General features: G+C 37.5%; 1 non-coding gene across 1 annotated transcript; it reads right to left on the bottom strand.

The window, feature by feature from the left end:
• Positions 1 to 5,767: 5,767 nt before the first annotated feature.
• TRNAK-UUU (transfer RNA lysine (anticodon UUU)) lies at positions 5,768 to 5,840 on the bottom strand. The gene has a single exon. It is a non-coding gene; the product is annotated as a tRNA-Lys (tRNA).
• Between the last annotated feature and the right edge of the window lie 14,705 nt (positions 5,841 to 20,545).

The raw sequence follows: 20,545 nt of genomic DNA, 5'->3' as shown, positions 1-20,545 counted from the left end.
TGATCTGGGACACTATTTCTCGAATTAAATTGTAAGATCTGTTGGGTAGGATCAATATTTTCAACTTTAAAGTCCTGAGTCCTATGCATAAATAAATGGCTCAAAAATGTTTTCCATTTGCTTTTCTTCTTTCACAGAGAAGTAATTCAGTGAAATGAAAAGAATACTACATTATCTTGAATCCTGGGTTTGCCACCTAAGTTCTGTATGTTGAGTGATTAATTTACATCTGAGTCTCAGTTTTTCCATCTGTAAAATGAGGGTAAAAATGTCTAACTTGCTAATAAAGATCAGAAATAGGCAAGTAAAACGTATAGCCCATGGCAAGCATTTGGTATACAGCATGTGCTTTCATTATTGATAAAAGCAATGTAGCAATTAAAAAACTAGGCTTAGGTTGTTTTAGAAATAAAGGAAAAGGGACAGGGCTTCCTAGGTAGCACAGCAGTTAAGAATCCACCTGCCAATGCAGGGGACATAGGTTTGATCCCTGCTCCAGGGAGATCCCACGTGCTGTGGAGCAACTAAGCCTGTGCGCCACAACTACTGAGCCTGAGCTTTAGAGCCCGTGAGCCACAACTATTGAGCCCATATGCTGCAACTACTGAAGACCACGCACCTAGAGCCCGTGCTCTGCAACGAGAGAAGCCACGGCAATGAGGAGCCCGCACACCACGACAAAGAGTAGTCCCCACTCGCCACAGCTAGAGGAAGCCCGCACACAGCAATGAAAACCCAATGCAGCCAATAAATAAATAAATAAATTTATAATAAAAAAATTGACACAGGCAGAAAAAAAAAAGAAATAAAGGAAAAGAGAGAATGGAAAACATTTAAATGGTTACAGAAGTTATTTCAGATTCCAATTATTTTTATTACAATGTCATATCTAAGTCCTCATCAGTGCCATATTTTCCTTGGAACTCTCACCCTTTATTTCAGGGGGAATATACAGCAACAAACAGGAAGTGTGACACATAGGTATGTACACACAGACACATACACACACACACACATGCCCAATATTATTTCTTATTTTATAAAAATTTCCGGCATCTTACACTAAAAAACAGACAGAGGAATAACATCAAGATGCAATTTACTGAAAGTCAATTTTAATGGCATATAGAGCAAAGTCAAAAGGGCTCTACACTAAGTCATTTTTTCAGTTTGAAATTAAGTGGGAAACCTTGGAAGCTACTTTTACTGTTACCAGGTTCATATTTTGTACCCATTAACCAGAGAAAAGTAATGCAAAATGTTATATGCTGATTTTTCCTTCTCCACAAACTTCTGAAATAATTCTCTTTGTAAAAGTTTATTTTTAAAAATTCTAACAATCAGTAAAGTTTAACCAGAGAAATGATACAATTAGGTAAAAAGCAATATTTCAACTTCTTGAACTTCATTAAAGCAGAGATTTCTTTTCTACATCATCTTTAATAAAGAAATATTTAATTTAAATATATTCTAAATAGAGCAAGTCAACAGACGTATCAGAGTAAATTAAAAAGTTGCACATTCTTGGGCTTCCCCCTTACCAGGTGTATTTTTGGATTTGCCCTCTGTGGGTGACCGAATAATTTTCAGTCTTTATAGAGATTTAAAAAAAAAAAGTCTGAAAGGTTATTTCATATGTACTGAGGAAATTATGTGTATCATCAAAGTCTAGCCAGGAAACAGAAACCACCTGAGTAGTTAAAGAGACTTTAACGCAGAAAATTGATTCCGTGGGTGATGAAAGAGCTGAGACACCAAACAAGGGACACTGGGGCAATGCAAAGATTAACAACAGCAGGAAGCCGCCCTCGCCCACAACTGATGGGATAAAAGGCAAAGGCAGTGTTCCCAGCACTAGTGGAAGCTGGAACCATAGTTTGGCCCGCCTACCAAGTGCTGGATTCATAAAGCTGCTGGCAAGGAAGGAAGAAGAGAGATACCCTGGCTTATTCCTCCCTACTGCCCCCTCCACAATCCAGTCTGAAGTCAGCAAAGCATGGGAACCAGAGCTGCCTCTTGATACAGAGCAGAGCAAGGGAAGGGCAGGGAAGGGGTGTGACAGCAAACAGAGCCAGGACACACATATCATATAATTACCTACTATGAAAAAGGAACACGGAATGACTGTGGCCATCTACATTTTGGAAGAGGATATAAAATGGACCCTGAAGTTTTTATTCTTTCACAGGAAAACAATCATTGTGTCTGGGACGTATCCTGCCTCTTGATTTTGCATTACACACTAGGCTTATCAATGCCACTATAGTCCCACTGCCAGGTGGATACCTAGGAGCAGGGGCCACGACATTACCCTGTCCCACCACAAACTTCTGGTATTCCAGTATGACATCACAATGTTCTAGTGATTTGCATATACACACACACACACACACACATTTTAACTGACAGAAACATGACAGAACATAAAATGTGATGGCTATAGCAATCAGCTCTGTAAACTGTGAAACATAAGTTGTGATCCCCATGTTCTGTGAGAGTGTAAAACTCAAACCTATTCGTCAAGACACTTTTCATATAATGAAAACTTTCATGAGTCGGGAAAGACATCGCAATGAGGTCAGATTTTGCTTCCCAAGCTATTTGGTCAAGAGGCCACACGCCCCAGCTACTGCTGGATTTGCTGACGTCAGCAGAAATGGGCTGGATGGCAGAGGAGTGTGACTGTACTAGACCATGGGTGGGAGTGGAGAAGAGCCCATTAGGACCTCCAGCTGGTTCCTAGTCACTGCAGTTAGGGACTGACTCCTGTCTGATGTGCAAAACCATTAAGAGGATATTATTACCCTTCATCTGATCTTGACAAGAGAATTTTTTATGATTAAAAAAAAAAAAGACAAACTGATTAAGCTGCATCTGGGTTAACTTTCCTAAATAACAAATTGGCAGACAGCCTGGAAACAATGTAAATTCTGCTTCATTAAAATTACAATCACAGCTGATTTTTCTTCTACCTAGCTGACTACTGAGAAATAAAATTTTGATGGCTGTATGGCTCACATATAAGGCAACATATAGTAAATTTTCACAGAAATTCCCATAGATGGGACTGGAGGTAACCACACAGGAAAACGGGAAGCCAGGAGAAAAAGCCACAGCAAGTGCTGGGCTTCTCCAGAAGTGCCCTAATACTCTCAAAACTGTTCTATTAAAAGGTCAAGAAAGGAGGCTTGCTAAGAATCCCTTTTTTTGGAAAGGTAAATATGGGAGTTTATTTGCATATTAAGCAGTCACAGAAACATTTTACAGTATAGCTTTCATTCACTAAAAACTGGCACATGATAATTTGAGTAAGCATTTTTCTTCTCCAACTAAACTTAGAACTCAGGGCACATGCTGCAAGAAAAATAACAATAAAATATTTTCTCTACCAACTTTGAAAAAAGCCAAAGAAATAAGATCATGGTGTGTTTGTTTGGCATCAAACGTGTTTTGACTTACTGTCTTTAGAAAGGGCCTAAAGGTTAAAAAAAAAAGGGAAAAATTGTCAAAACTGACTTTGTTTCAAGTCATTATGCCCAACAGTAGTTTGGGACCATGCAAGACAGAGAAGTTGGGAAGGAGAGGTCATAAGAGAAAAGTAAGATGCCTTCATTTTGAAAGATGTCCAACACATACTTAGAAATATAAGATTGGCTCCCTCTTTCACAAGGCATCTCAGAGGAAAAGCAGCTGGTTCAGGATGAAGATAAGTATCCTCTTCCCACTCACCAGCTGCCAGAAAGTCACTGCAATAGACAATGAACAAAAACTTCATACTTTTGTTAAGAAGCCTATGGACACAGAGGTTGCTGATGATGCTCTGAGTCAAAAGTGGAAGGGTTATGTGGCTTGAATCAGTGGTGGGAATGACAAACAAGCTTTGCCTGTGATCTAGTGTGTTTTGATCTATGGTCATCTTCATCTGCTACCGAGTTGGGGGTCTTCCTGTGATAGACCAAGGAGAACAGGAGAAAGAAGGTACAAATCTGTTCAGGTTGCATTGTGGATGGTAATTTGAGTGTTCTTAACGTGGTCATTTTTTTAAAAGGGAGAAAAGGAAATTCCTGGAATAATACTGCTATGCCTCATTGCTTAGACCCCTAAAAAGCTAAAAGCATCTGCAAAGTTTTCAATCTCTCTAAAAAGATGCAGTCCATCAAGATGCTGTGAGAAAGACACTGCACAAAGAAATTAAGGAACCCAGAACCAGAGCGCCCAAATTGTATGTCCTGTTACTCCATGCATTCTATAACACTGCTCTGAAGAAACAGCTTACTAGGAAAAGTAAGGACGAGGTTGAAGAATATGCTTAACTTTTGGCCAAGAGAATGGGAGACCAAAGAGAAATGCCAGGAATATTTCCAAGAGACAGAGGCTGCTCTCTAAGAGCTTCTATGCTAGTCTGAGTCCAGTCAAAAAGAATATTTTCTAAAAGTAACAAATAAATAAGATCAGATTTTTTAAAAAGGAAAGAAAAAATGTGGTATCAAAGCTTGGATAAAAGTCAGAAGTGAAAATGTAAATTCTTTGCAAACACAAATACCATAAATAAAATTAGAAGAGAAACAATGGGCAAAAAGGTTTAAACCACATATAAGAAACAGAAGATTGGTTTTCAGTAAACTTCTACCAATTAATAAGAAAAAGGCAAAGACTGTGAATAAGAATTTCACAGAGGAGGAGACAAAAACGTTCAATAAACAGAAGGAAAGATGCTCAGTCCATTAATAGCCAAGGGAATTAATATTAAGAGCACTATATATCATTTTATACCCTTCAGGTTAGCAACAAATTTTTTTTAATTTGATGATGTCAAAGTATCATGTAAACAGGTTCAAGTAGCCACACACTTCACATGCCATGCTAGCTTGAGCAGCATTTCCTGGGAAACACTCAAGGGACAGAAGCAGGTGCCCTGGAGCACCTCACAGCAATCTAGTAGAGCCCAACTCCGGGGTCTAGGAAAGCAACTCAGATCCTTAGGCTGTGATGCTTTTATGCAGCAGGATGGAGAAAGGCCAACTCCTTCCCTGGGAGGGATTTAAAGTCAAGTTTCAACAGCAACATAATATGCAGAACCTTTGCTACATTTCTCAGCTGCCAGTTTGGTGTTCACAGCTGGAAAGAATGCCTTTTCTTGGGAGTCAGGTAAGTGTGCATCGTGGTAAGTAAGCAAAGAATCTGCCCCCATGCTTTCATAGTTGAGGAAGCGGTGGCCCCTCAACTGGCATGATGGAGTGAGGAACTGTGGTCCAAGCCTTGAGACTGCCAAGTATTGGTGGCCTTAAACACAGGTCACAGCCAGTTTTCATGGGGCTTTTGGGGAGTTTAGCTCCCTTTGGAAAGTCAACCAACAGAAGATCAGTTTTGGACAAGTTAACACTTCCTTACCTCTCACAAGAATTAGCAAGAGTTTTGGGGAAATGGTCCTTTCATACAACACCAACAGAGGTTTTACCTTTTACAGCTATTTTGGTGGGGATTGGGGTGGGCAAGTGACTCACTTCCTGTTCTCTGACAACGTCCCAAAGATTTTACAAGATCCCAGAGAGGAATGGCTACAAGTTACCAGTCTCTCCAAAGACCCTTATGCCTAAAACATAATCAAAAAAACTGTAGAGTTACCCAGACTTGAATGGAACATAGAGCTTGGACAATGGACATTTCAGTACTAACCAGTAGAGACGGATAACCAACAGACATAGGATCTCAAGAACCCCTTAAAACTTGTTTATAAATTTTATCCTGTTTATTTATTTACTTTCAGCACCTGGACAGGGACTTGAACCCTGGACCCTCAGATTAAAAGTCTGATACACTACTAGCTGAGCTATCCAGGCACTCAAAACTTGTTTATGATGTTGGATCCCTGGTGCAACCTTGCAGAGGAAGAGCTTCAAGAACAATGAACGAGCCACCCAGCAGCCCAATGGGAAGAAATGGACGTTGAGTTGATTTAAAGAAAATGAAGAATTGCTATGTTTCTTGCAAATATAATTTACAAACTGCAAGTCCAGGAAAATTTTATTTTACTTTATTTTTTAAAATAAATAATTGTTTTATTTATTTTAAAGAGAATAAATATTGTTTTAAAAGTTCTGTGATTTGCTGATGTTTCATAGCGGTTGTGAGCATTCAAGGTAAAAAACTAGGTTTCAAATTACTCCATGATAAGTGCTTGAGATGTGGTTCTTAATTTTTTAAGCTGTAGTTTCTACAAGTGTAAAATAGGGATTGTTATTAAACACTAAGATGAATGAGGCAATGTTTATAAAGCACTTATTAGCACAGTGATCTCAATCAGTGGTTCTTTAAGGATAATATGCGCATTATAGGAAACTGAGAAAATAAAAGAGAGGAAAGATCACTCATAAACGGATCACCCTAGCACAAGTACCATCATTTTGGTAGAGTTTTAACGTCAGGGATTGTTTTGTTATAGTTGTCATGTCAGCTTCATGAGGGCAGAACCTCAGTACCTTTCATAGTTAACAATTTAAAAAAGTAATGAATTTTCGGGAATTCCCTGGCGGACCAGTGGTTGGGACTCTGAACTTTTCACTGCCGGGGGCCCAGGTTCGGTCCCCAGTTCAGAAATGAGGATTCCCACAACAGCACGGCAAACAAGTAAACAAACAAAAAACAACAGTTTTTAAATTAGTCGATAAATTGGAGTTAGTTTGTGTTTTTTCATATGTAGTTTGGTAATAAAATGCTAGTCGCTCTCAAATAGGTAGGAATGTTCTTTTAAAAACATTTTTAACAGTTTTTCTAAAAAAAATGAAGACTTTTATTTTTAAGTTGCCTATATCATTTCAAAATATTTCAAAAGTATGATTAGGCAGCCTCAAATGTATGAAGAACATTCATCAACTCATTTTTAAGCACTCCACTTTTAAGCTTTTCATTATTGTTCCTAATACATGTAAATAAAGATACTTTTTTTAACGTGGTATTGTATACGAAGAATCCACTTGCTTTACACATTTGAAAGGGCAGTTCCTCTTTTTTTTGTCTCTTTAAAAATAAAAGGGCAGCACGCACGTGGAATTGCTGGCTTACTTAAGATCCTTGAAACGTGTTTCTTCCCCAGTGATTTCCTCATAGCCTTTCCGATCCCAGTGAAGCTCCTGCTTTAGCAGGAGGCACACCACTGCTTGCCATCATGCTCATTTTGTACTTTCCTAGGTAGTGTTCATTTCTTTCCTGTCCTTAGTTAAGAGATGACTCAAAAGCAGCTTAGGTAGCCTGTCCTCCAGCTCAGTACTCATTTAGAATATCTGTGATGTGGACAAGAGGAAGCTAACTTTAAAACACATAAACTGAATCTGGGGGAGTCAGAGCAATCTCTAGAAGACATTCTGCGCCTCTGATGAGGACGCAGGCTTGCTGGCGACCCATCTGTTGCCACTCTTTCCCGTGTCCTCCCACACATACTCGGACTAAACCTTTCAGCAGAGACTAGCCAGGCCTCCTCCTCCTTCCTCTGGTTTAATGATAACTTGGCGCTCCAGTGAGATTCATTTTCCCCCATGTTGGTAAGTCTCAGTAATATCACAGACGAAACCAACATATATGATCATCCTTGATCCATGCATTATTCCTCTTCATTCTGCATTTGTTAACATATTTGACTATTTTACTTATAATTGGCAGCTTTAACAACAGATTCTTTGGGGAAAATACAAATTAAATTTTGGTTTTAGACTTCATCGTTGAATCCTGATTGAATAAAACTTCAAAGTTTTATGTACTTAGAGAAAGTACTATTAGAATTTCATTTTGCAGAATATTTCCAAGTAATAGCTGAAAAAAGTACATATAAATTGGCTCATTTCAGAAATATTGGAAAAACAAAAAGTAGATACAGGAAAAAAAATTAAATCAGTAAGTAGAAGCTGTTTCCAAGTGATATGCATAATAAACAACTACTCTTATAAATTGAAAAATAATAATAACTAAAAATAAACAACTCATCTGTAGAGCGCTACTTTATTTAAGATAAGGCATCTAACAAACTTCTACTTCTTTCTACACCCCCACCCCACCCTTCATCTTGTTAATATAATGTGAATGTTGAGTTTTATCTACTTGATACTAAAATATTATTTTGAACACTTGATGCTTGCTCTTAAGAATCATTTTGACATTTATGTTGTGTATTATAATTATACTTACAATAAAATTTTGACCTCTGTTTAACTGAAAACAATGTTCATTTCAGTTAAACACTAGTGTTGTTACCCAATGACGACCTTACTCTTCAATTCTGAAATCTGATTCCTCTCTCAGTTTTCATGTACAGGCATACCTTGTTTTATTGTGCTTTGCGGATACTGTGTTTTCACAGACTGAAGGTTTATAGCATCCCAAGGTAGAGTAAGTTTCTAGGCACTATTTTCCCAACAGCATTTTCTCACTTTGAGCCCCTGAGCCACATTTTGGTAACTCTTGCAATATTTCACTTTTTCATTATTACCATATTTGTTATGGTGATCTGTGGTCCGTGATCTTTGATACTGCTATTGCCATTGTTTTGGGGTGCCACAAACTGTGCCCATGTAAGACAGTGAACTTAACTGATAAAGGCTGTTTGTGTTTGGACTGCTTACCCATCAGCTGTTTTCCGGTCTCTTCCCTCTCCTCATGCCTCTCTATTCCCTGAGACACAACAATATTGAAATTAGGCCAGGTAATAACCCTACAATGGCCTCTAAGTGTTCAAGTGAAAAGAAGAGTTGCAAGTCTCTCACATTAAATCAAAAGCTGGAAATGATTATGATTAGTGAGGGAGTGATATGGAATGCCAAGATAGGCCAAAAGCTAGGTCTCTTGTGCTAAAGAGTTAGCCAAGTTGTGAACGCAAAGGAAAAGTTCTTGAAAGAAATTAAAAGTGCTACTCCAGTGAATACGCAAATGATAGGAAAGCAAGACAGCCTGATAGCTGATATGGAGAAAGTTGTAGTGGTCTCGACAGAAGATCATATCAGCCACACTTCCCTGTAAGCCAAAGCCTAATCCACAGCAAGGCCCTAATTCTCTTCAATCCTAGGAAGGCTAAGAGAGGTTAGGAAGCTTCAGAAGAAAAGTCTGAAGCTACCAGAAAATGGTTCACAAGGTTTAAACAAAGAAGCCATCTCCATGACATCAAAAGTCAAGGTGAAGCAGCAAGTGCTGATGTAGAAGTGGTAGCAAGTTATTCAGAAGATCTAGCTAAGATAATGGATGAAGGTGGCTACACTAAACAGTAGATTTTCAATGTGGATAAAGCAGTCTTATACTGGAAGACAATGCAATCTAGGACTTTCATAGTTAAAGAGGAGGAGTCAACCCCTGGCTTCAAAGCTTCAAAGGACAGGCTGACTCTCTTGATAGGGGCTAATGCAGCTGGTGACTTTAAGTTGAAGCCAATGTTCATTTACCATTCTGAAAATCTTAGGGCCTTTAAGAATTGTGCCAAATATACTCTGCATAAGCAGAGTATAATGTGTATATCAAATGTGAAATAAAGTTCAAGTTAGAATGTTAGAAATAACATAAGCAGAGTATAAATGGAACAACAAAGCCTGAATGACAGCATTTCTGTTTACAACATGGTTTACTGAGTATTTTAAGCCCACTGGTGAGACCTACTGTTCAGAGAAAAGATTCCTTTCAAAATGCTACTGCTCATTGACAATGCACATAGTCACTGAAGAGCTCTGACGGAGATGTACCACAAGATTCATGTTGTCTTGATACCTACTAATGTAATATCTATTCTGCAGTGCATTCATAAAGGAGTAATTTCTACTTCAAGTCTTATTATTTAAGAAATACATTTTGTAAGGCTATAGCTGCCATAGTGACTCCTCTGATGAATCTGGGCAAAGTAAATCAAACACCTTCTGGAAAGTTTCACAATTTTAGATACCATTAAGAACATTCACGATTCATGGGAAGTGGTCAAAATATCAACGTTAACAAGAATTTGGAAGAAGTTGATTCCATCCTGCATAGATGACTTTGAGAAGTGCAAGACTTCAGTGGAGGACGTCACCGCAGAGGTGGTGGAAACAGCAAGAAAACCAGAATTTGAAGTGGAACCTGAAGATGTAAATTGTTGAAATCACATGATAAGACTTTAAGGGCTGAGGAATTGCTTCTTCCGGATGAACAAAGAGAGCAGTTTCATGAGATGGAATGTACTCCTGGTGAAGATGCTGTGAAGATTGTTGAAATGACAGCAAAAGCTTTAGAATATTACACAGACTTAGTTGATAAAGAATGGCAGTGTCTGAGAGGACTCCAATTTTGAAAGTTCTACTATGGCTAAAATGCTATCAAACAGCATTGCATGCTGCAGAGAAACCATTCATAAAAGAAGAGTCAATTGATGAGGCAAACTTCACCACTGTCTTATCTGAAGAAATTGGCACACTCACCCCAATCTTAAGCAATTACCACCCTGATCAACCATCAGCCATCAACATCAAGGCAAGACCCACCACCAGCAAAAAGATTACATCTTGCTGAACACTTAGATTATTATTATTTTTTTAGCAATAAAGCAGTTTTGATTTAAGGTATGCACATTGTGTTTTTTAGACATACTGCTACCTCACACTTATTAGACTACAGTCTATAACTTTTATATGTACTTGGAAACCAAAAAATTCACGTGACTCTTTCGTGATATTCACTCTATTATGGTGGTCTAGAACTGAGCCCCCAATATCTCTGAGGCACAACTTTTGACTTTTTTTTTCAGTAAGATTATTTGAATTAGCAGACTTTCTTTCATATATCTCTGGTATACTTCTTAATTTTGTGCACAGAAGTATGGTACACACAGTCAGTGGTTTTATAGCACACAGGTATTTGACTGTAATTAAAAGATCTTGGAAGGTGTCAATGATACATTATGTGAATTACAGGAAAAAGTAAAGCTAAATACTCTTATACTCAATTAACTTGGCAGTTATTTAAAAGACTAATTTGTGCCAGACTTTCCAGGCTTTTGAGAGATAATAGCTGAATGAATAAGTGCATAACAAATGTGCGACAAATGAATCAGAAAACAGAAAGATCAGGAGAAGGAGAATCAGTTAAGCGATGGTTCCTAAATCATTATGCAGAAAAATGGAAATGTAGACCTTGATCCATTTCTAATAAATCTTTCCAAAATCTTTAATTCAAAACATAATTCATACTTGGTGTACCCCCCAAAAAATAATAAAAAAAAAACCATAATTCATTCTATCAAAAACTTAGGAGACAACAGAAACAGAGTCACATATGTAGAAAACAAACTTATGGTTACCAGGGGGTAAAAGGCAGACAAGAGGCATAAATTTGAAGATTGGGATTGACATTTACACACTACAATATATAAATAGATAACTAATAAGAACCTACTGTGTAGCACAGGGAACTCTACTCAGTATGCTGTAATGACCTATACTTGCAAAGAATGTACACAAGGATGGATATATGTATAACTGATTCACTTTGCTGTATAGCAGAAACTAATGCAACATTGTAAATCAACTATACTCCAATAAAAATTAAAAAACAAAACAAAAAACAAACAAAAACTTTGGAGAATATACTGAATACTAAAGGGAGTAAATAGATTATGCTGCCACACATGACCACTGACCACACATCTGGAGAATGTTTGTGTAGATTTTCTAAGTTATGTGACTTGATCTGACTCAGGAACACATTATTCTTTCAGACAACCAACCAAGGACAAAACTTCCTTATGATTAGATTTTCTGCTGTGTTGGATCTCCTGGGAAATAAAATTGACTGTCTCATCTTTCTAATTAAAAATTTCAGGGAACTCCCTGGTGATCCAGTGGTTGGGACTCTGTGCTTCCACTGCTGGGGGGGGGGGGGTGGTGCCTGGGTTCAAGCCCACAACCTGCATGGCACAGCCAAAAAAAAATTCAGGAAGCCTTATCTAGTAATCCAAGTAACACTGCCAGTTTAGACAGTTCAGTCAGGTATTTTAGGTCCTAGAGTAGATTCTAGATCCAGATGACCTAATTATTTAGTCAACATATCTATACCAAACAAGTTAATTAATAGCTACTTTCTTCTTTGAAAATACAACCATGGATAAAAGACATATTGAAATTAAGCTTTTAAATATGGATGAAGAAAAAGAATTTCTGAGAAGTCCATTTTTGCCCAAGCATTTGCGTAAATTTCGAGGAAGACAAAAGCATAATTATGATGACATCTTGGATTTACAAATTGTCCTTTTTATGAAGAACTCAAAGATAATTAATAGTACAGACAACATTAAATTGAAATAAAAATCAGCTCATCTGAGATGCTGCAATTGCAAATTTTGTTAAAATTGGAGGTTCTAATCTTTTGGACAACAGTGCTAAAGTTTTGCTTTCGTGCAACCCAAATAATTACTGTGTCTTAAAACACTTTATGCATTCCCTTAGAACACATGTGAGAGACTTATTATGCCCTATCATGAGAAGAGGCAGGAGGAGAAGACAAAAAGAGGTGAAGAAAATGTCAAACTCTATCTAAAAAGAGGGACTGAGAAGGTAATATTTTCCTAGCATAAGGTACCAATGCTCAAATAAAGCTGGTATTTTGGAGCCAACCAAGAAATCAGCCAACAAATGTAGTTTGAATACCTTCTTTCTTTCCTAGAGGTGTAAAAGGATGCCATGTGGGCTTCTTCAGCTTTGGAGGAACTCCAGAGAAATATCTCACCAAGGTTTCATGGCAGATAGGGAGCCAAACGCATCCTGGATAATATCCTTGTGGTGTGTGAAGGTGTTAAAGAGCCAAAGAAAAGTCATTTTCAGATTTCTCTGAGCCAGATTTAAAAGAAAAAAAAAAACTCACAAAGATAAAAAGTCAAACCTGACGGATTCCAGATGGGTTTAGTATTTCAATATATCCAACCTATACACACATCATTCCATTTCCTAATGGGGATGAGGCTTTGCTATGCTAGCCTCTCATGACCTATGGGAAGCAACACATCAGAAACAGAACGAACAGGGGGCTGGAAATGCATCTGAGAAAAAAAAGTGAAGGGGAGCAACTCAGGAGCAAAGTTGTTTGGCATAGACTGGGCTTCTGATCCCCACGATGGTGTAATGGAACTCATGAGACCGTCCTGTAGGATTTTAAATATGTGTAAGATAACGATGCTTAGAAAATTCCCCACTGGGAAAACAGAAAGTACATACCAAAGGTTTATTGGCACTGACCATGGATACATTCTGCTCCTGCAGCCCTTACACAGCTGCTTAAAATGAGAGAGGGGAAACAGGAAGGAGAGAAAAAGGAGAAAAGCCTTTGGAAAGCACAAAAGCCTCCAAACAGTTCCAATCTTAGAGTGTTACGATGTTAAAATATGAGGCACATTATCAGGAGATGAAAGTTCAAAGAGGCCTCCGCTTCGTGTTGGATAAACAGGAACATATGCCCAGGCTCAGAAATATTTCAAATGTGTTGTGAAACTTCACTCGGTTAGGAGAGAAATGTTAGAGTTCAACTGTGAAAAATTCAATTGCATATTTGAAAAAAAACAGGTGCTGGGAAAGACCACAAACTTTCCGAGTGTGTCAGCACTAAACACCACAATAGCAAACAGAAGTGAAAATGTTATTAAGGCTTAGAAAGGTTTTCTGAGCGATACATCAAATGAGCCCAAGTACTAGTTACATGTTATCATGAAAATGTATTCCTCTGAGGGAAAAAAAAAAATCGAAAAGAAGGAAACTGCAGCACTGCAAATATTTCACAGTCGCCCTTTGTGGGAAATGTATAAAATCAAGGGAAATTTGTGCTGAAGTCTCTATATACCAGAAGTGAGAGATCTCCGCGGAGGGAGTTTAATTGAAAAGAAGAAACAATTTTATCTACAAAATCTACGCCTGTAATTAGCTCACCAGAGAAGTCCTGTTCCAAAGGAATTTTACTTGCTGACTTCTGAGTTGTGATGGCAGAGGAAAAGATGTATAGTTAATCAAAAATCTTTTCTCAATCCTGTTACGGGAGAGACTGTTTAATGTAGTTATGCCATTCCTCTTCTAAGTGGCCTATATCTCTGTCTCTTTAGTATCCACTTCACTGAGAACAGAATTCCTTGAATAGGGAGGAAGAGCCATTAGATGCTGACTGATCATCCGAGCAACAACCCAGTACCAGCATGGAAAACGGAGTCCAGCAGTTCCTCAGTGAGGTCGATGCTGGGGAGCGGGACTGGCTTTGTTTCCAGTGTGAGGACTGTCACCTGTTGAAGCTGGAGTGCTCTCCTCCTCTGTCCCAGCCACACATCCCTCCACGGGGGCCACTCAACAGGCACTGCCGAGCCTTGCCCTGACCCACCCCCAAACCCTACATACTAAACTCCGGGCTTTTACTTTTCAGTCTTACAGTTTACAGATGATCTCGAACAGTGTCCACACAGAAACTGATGAATTATCACAACCTGAGCACTACGGGTCAAAATTACTCCTCTTGTTCTGTGTCTTGCCTTGAAGCCCTGCAGTGCATTCTGCAAATCTGGAAAAATAACCTATGCTACTATGCCAACGGGGTCAAGGGGTTAAGCTCCCCAGTTAACACTAGGATTTACATTGGTTGCGAAAGAACTGAGAGAGAAGAGAAAGTAGTCTGACAGAGTAGCAGGGTTGACGGAAGCATTTTAAAGCCAATCACTCTTCTTTTGAGATCTGCTTGTTCAATGAACAATACCATTTATTCATTGCAGTGACCTCCTGGAAACTCGTTTTCCCATCAAATATTTTGGAGGGAAAAATTTTAAATACGGTAAAAATGCAAACACACACATCATCATCATGATGCATGTCCTATTCAGATATCAGAACTAACAAATGCTTACAGTTTGTCACTTTGTTTCAGATTTTTTAAAAATAGAGCATTTCCGATAAATTTGAAACAGTCTTCGTTACCCTTCTTCACCCTGTACCCCTCCCCCCATCCCTCCCTCTCCAAATGCTATCATTATTTGATTTGTATACTTTTAGGTCTTGTATATACTTCTAGGTTATTGGATATATACATCTATGTATAAATAATATGATATTGCTTTGTATATTCTTTTAATTATTCATATATGCACTCATTCTGTACATATTCTTCAACTTGCTTTTTATCACTCAACAATGTGTTAGTAGTTTGTTCACTTTAATTGCCAGGTAGCATTTCATTATGTAATTGACCATACTGTAACTTTTCCCATTCCCCTATTTGATATTTCTGTTTTTCACTATGATGTGCAGTACTGTATGAATATCCTTATACACATCTCTACACACGTGCAAGAACTCTTTATGGATACCACACTTCCAAGCAGAATTGCTGGATTGGAGGATTCAAGTACCTTCATCTTTACTACATAGTACCAATTGGTTCTCTAAAGCATTATGTGAGTTTATATTTCCACCAGCAATGTTTGATAGTTCCTCTTTCTCTACATGCTCACCAACATTTTATATTTATATTGTCAAACCATTTGCCAATCTGACAGGTATAAAATAAAATCTCCCTATTTTAATTTAAATTTCCTTAATGATTGCCACGCTGGAAGATTTTTTTCACAATTATTGGCCATTTAGGTTTCCTATTTTGTGAGTTGTCTTTCATCTATTATATTATCCAATTTTCTTTTGAGATGTTTGTCTTTTTGTCATACTTATTTGTAGAAGTTCTTTACATATTCTGAATGCTACTATTATATCTCATATAAGTTTGTAAAAAATCTCTCTATATGGTGTTCATTTTATAACTTTGCTGTGACTTGTCAGAAAAACATTTTTAATACTGATATATCAGGTTTTCTCTTAGTGAATTATGGTTTTTGTGTTTTGTCTAAAATATACTATATTATAATTGCATACATAAGCATATATACATAAAATGTACAAAGAAAAATGTTTAAATTTATACACACACACAAATATCACCCACACCCACATATCCGTCTACAGAAGTCTGTCACCAGAATCATCAGGTGCTTTCGCTAGAAATCTACGCTATTCAACTGGGTCTGCTCTGTTGCTCAGCAATTGTTTTTCACCTCAAATTGAGTGCCAACCATATTAAGAAGGCAGTAAAGGATTCAGCATTAGAGAGACCTAACAGTAAGCTACAGCTCTGCCACTTACTATGTATATGACCCTAACCTCTCCATGCCTTGATTTCCTTACCTGAAACACAGCTATTATCATAGTAACTATCACACAGATTTCTCTGTCTTGATCCTCTCATGCATAAAAAAGGTGAAAATAATGGCATTCTTCTAAGCCCTTCACAGTTAACTCATTTGATCCTTACAACAATATAATGAAGGGGGCACTATTATTATCTCCATTTTACAGATGAGAAAACAGAGGGACAAAGAAGGCAACTAACTTGATCGAGGCCATATGGTTAACATACAGCAGAGGCAGAATTTAAACCTCCAGAACTCATGCTCTATATCCTTTCAATGTACTGCCTCCAAATAATCATTCCTTGTAAGTAAATGAAGAAATGAATGTAAAACACTTACCCTCCTGCTTCGTCTACAGATGTTCTCTATAAATGGTATTTATTTTTATTTCCCATAAAGTCTATTCTAAATTTTTCACTTTACTCTAGACTTGAATGTGTACTCACAGATGACCTTACATTAGTATGTCCCAAAATCTTCTGTAGAACACTAGAGCCATGGAATCTATGAATTGCCTATTAAAATTGTCATATAAGGCTTTTGCCTTCCCCCCTCCCCTTCAAAACACCTTTGAGAAACCTCACCTGCCTTAACTTTTACTTTCAAAGTTAGGACCCTCAAACAAGTGCACTTTCAAATTTTTTCTTCTGATTTACAAATAAAGCACCTAGTATAAAGCCTGGAATATAGCATGTGTTGAATAAATGACAGATTTTATTATTTGGACTCTCCAGTGTCAGTGTGCAACAGGATAATCACATCCTCTTCATAGACTGACTTGGATTTCTTCAGCAGCGTGAGTAAGAGGTGGGTATAAGCAACAATGGGATATTAAAAGAAGAAAGTTTACCTTCTCTTCTCCTTCCAACAGAGAACGAATTTCACCTTCTTTCCCAAGGTAACTCCTCTATTTATGTCAATGCTCTTACCCATTTTTGCCTCTTCAAGTATCTTAACCCCTCTTTCAAGTTTTCAACCTTTTGTCCTCTTCTATTCTCTAAAACTCTATTTTATTGACCCTAAAGATATCATCACTTGTAAAGAAGGAAAAATGCTGCCATTAAACTAGGATAGAACACTTTGTCTCTTACATATATCTCTCTTGAGCCTACATAGAAAGGAAAAGAGAAGCAAATCAGTTGAATAAGGTATTCCTAAAACTCTGCATTCACAGGTCAACTCTTCTCATACTCAGGATTGTTGATGATATATTTCCACTCAATATTACACTCTCTGCTAACAAGAGTGTGACACGCCCTCGCCTATGATGCTCTGCTGCTGTCTCCAATACGTTCTTCCAGTTGCTTCCCCTGTCCTCTAAGCCTTGACATGCACGTGCTGACAGCGACTAGAAGTCGTGACTGCTGCCTCGCCAACAGCAACTACAAAACGCATCCTGATTTCAGAAATATGGAAAATGAACCAAGAAAAAGTCTGCCATACAAACAATGAAACAGAAGATCATCCTCTTCCTGACTTATAAACATGATAAAGTCCCCTCATAAAGTTAATGAGAAAATTAAACACTAGAGGTCGAAAAGTAGTAAGGAAAAGCAGACAGGAACAAAACTTCTTTCTCTTCAAACCAACGGTGTGTATATCAATTTAGTAACATTTATTGATTCATTTATCAAAAATTCTGATCCAATATGTGTACTTTTTTCTTTGTGTTCCATATGATTTTTCTGTACATCCTACACTTTTCAAAAATCTAACTAGACAAGTGAGCTTTTCTTTCATAGGATAGTGATTTTTTATGGTCTTATCAAGGTTATAATATTTACCTTATGCTTTATAGTATATTTAAGTATATTTTATATTATTTAAATATACTTTAAACAATTAATTCAGTGACCTTCCCAAAATGCTGAATCCACCTAACCAATCCAATGTTTAAAAATTCTATTGTTTGGGACAAAAATGATAAATGATTTCCATACACTATTTAAGAAAATATCTGCAAAATTTATTTTGCAAAATTGATGATATTTTACTTGTTCTTAGTAAAAAAAAGTCCTGGCAAAACATCCAAGATTGTAAAATAGCTGCTTTAAAACTTTAAGAAATTGAATTTGCTTTTTAAGTATAAGTAGATAAATTATTTACTATATAGTTTTAAAAGATATCTTTATCATAATAATTATGTGAAAATTATTAAGTTTTTCTCATTTCATACAAATTGTTGTATTGGCCTAATTCTTGAATTCCTGAATTGTCTTGAGTTATTTCCCCCAGAACAATGGAGCATTTTAAACCATAGGGCAAAGAATCAAATAAATAAAAATTAAACAATGAATCTCCTTTATTTCCCCATCCCCATCTGGCAGAGACAGTAACACCGACTAGATATTTCACTTACTCCTTTTATTTTCTGTCACACCCTTGCAGTGAGGTAGAGCCACGTAATTCACTCTAGTCAGTGTGGAATGTGAAAGTCAGGTGTGCCACTTCCAAACTGAGGCAGTTAAAAGCCCTTGTAAGACCTTCTAATCCCTCCCTCCTCTTACTTTGAAAATTGAGTAGGCAGGGCATTCCAACCTTTGCAGCCACAAGATGACGGAGCTTCCGTCAGCCTGGGTCCATAAGTGAATGTGTGGTATAAAGCCCTCCACTGACCCATGTGGGATATGTAACATGAGCAAGAAATAAGCTTTTGTAGTATTAAGCCACTGAGATTTGGGGATTTTGGTTATTGCTGCATAAATTGGCCAATCCTAACTGATACGCATTCTGAAAGATTTAGGACATGTCAAATGAAACAAGTGTCAAGGACATAATATAGTAAAAGGTAATATAGTTTGTTTTCGTATATGAAATTACAGTATTTTACATATTTTCTTCATAATTTTATTTCTTCTAATTTTTAAAAATAAGCATACTTTTTAATACGTAAAATTAAATTTTTTTCACAAATTTTTTTAAGGTAATAGTTTTTTTTTTTAATGGATTACAGAGATGTACAGACAAGGTTGCTCAGTCTGTTTCGCAGGGGAGAGCAAGGGCGAGGTAAGTGGGTGCTTACATGCTGTGACCCTGAGGTCACAGTGAAAGAAGTGAAAGAAGATTCGTGGTGGCAGTAGGAAAGTTGTGGTACCATACAACGTGGGATAGAACATTAAGAACAAATGTCCTCTCCTAAGTAAAGTTAAGTCAGAAAGAGAAAGACATATACTACATGATATCACTTACATGTGGAATTTAAAATACAACACAAATGAACATATCTACAAGACAGAAACAGACTCACAGACATAGAGAACAGACTTGCGGTTGCCAAGGGGGGATGGGGGAGGGGTGGATTGGGAGTTTGGGATTAGCAGATGCAAACCGTTATATATAGGATAGATAAACAAGGTCCTACTGTATAGCACAGGAAACCATATTCAATATCCTGTTATAAACCATAATGGAAAAGAATATGAAAAAGAATGTGTGTATATATATGTTATATATATATATGTTATGTATATATATATATATAACTGAGTCACTTTGCTGTACAGCAGAAATTAACACAACGCTGTAAATCAACTATACATCAATGATTTTTTTTTTTTTAAAAGAACAAATACACTCTCAACGGAAAATGCCTTGAATGTAAGTAACGAAGCCGGAGAAGAAGAGCAGAACCTTGAATTATCCGAACAGCAGCAGAGGTAACTGCCTGAGCAGAGAATAGCATTTATGTCAAGGTTTTGTGGCCCTTGTGAAATTCTCAAAGTATTCTTCAGTCTGTCCAGACACTGACCCGTTTTCCTTTGGCTCCCCTCAGCCTCTCTTTCTTTCCTACTTTGTCTCTGGGCCTTCTCTCTTCCATTCCATTTTCTGCTTATTTTATTCTCAGGAACCATCATGGCCTCAGGATATTTTCCATTACTCAGAAAGTTTTCCATTACTGTAAAAGCAGTCAGCATGGCAAACAGAAAACGCATGGCCTTTCAGATGAAAGTGAAGTTGGAAGAGTTTCTTCCTGTCCCCTCATGGTGAAGAGTGAAGGTTGTAGAGAAGGATGGAAAACACGCTTGTTCCCGATTTCATGAAGGTTACTGCCCCAGAAGCAGAAGATTGTTTTCCCTGATATTGGTTAGCCCATCGGGTAAATGTTAGGGCTGGGAGCTTTCCTTTGTTGCAGCACAAACATTGATTATTCGATTTACTTGTTTTCTATTCAATAGGGCAAATCCACAAGCAGGGAAGCTCCCTGGTTTTCGACATGACATTGATGTAAAGCTTAGAAGACACTCTTCTTAAAAGCAGAGAGAACTGTATGAGGGTTTGATTCCGTGCCACGGTGATAATGAGGGCCGGCTAAGGAGGTCTGTGACTGGCAGCACTGGTGTG

Source organism: Hippopotamus amphibius, chromosome 2, assembly GCF_030028045.1.
Source record: "Hippopotamus amphibius kiboko isolate mHipAmp2 chromosome 2, mHipAmp2.hap2, whole genome shotgun sequence".
NCBI lineage: Eukaryota > Metazoa > Chordata > Mammalia > Artiodactyla > Hippopotamidae > Hippopotamus > Hippopotamus amphibius.
Note: the sequence above shows the minus strand (reverse complement) of the source record. Positions and strands in the feature narration are given on the sequence as shown.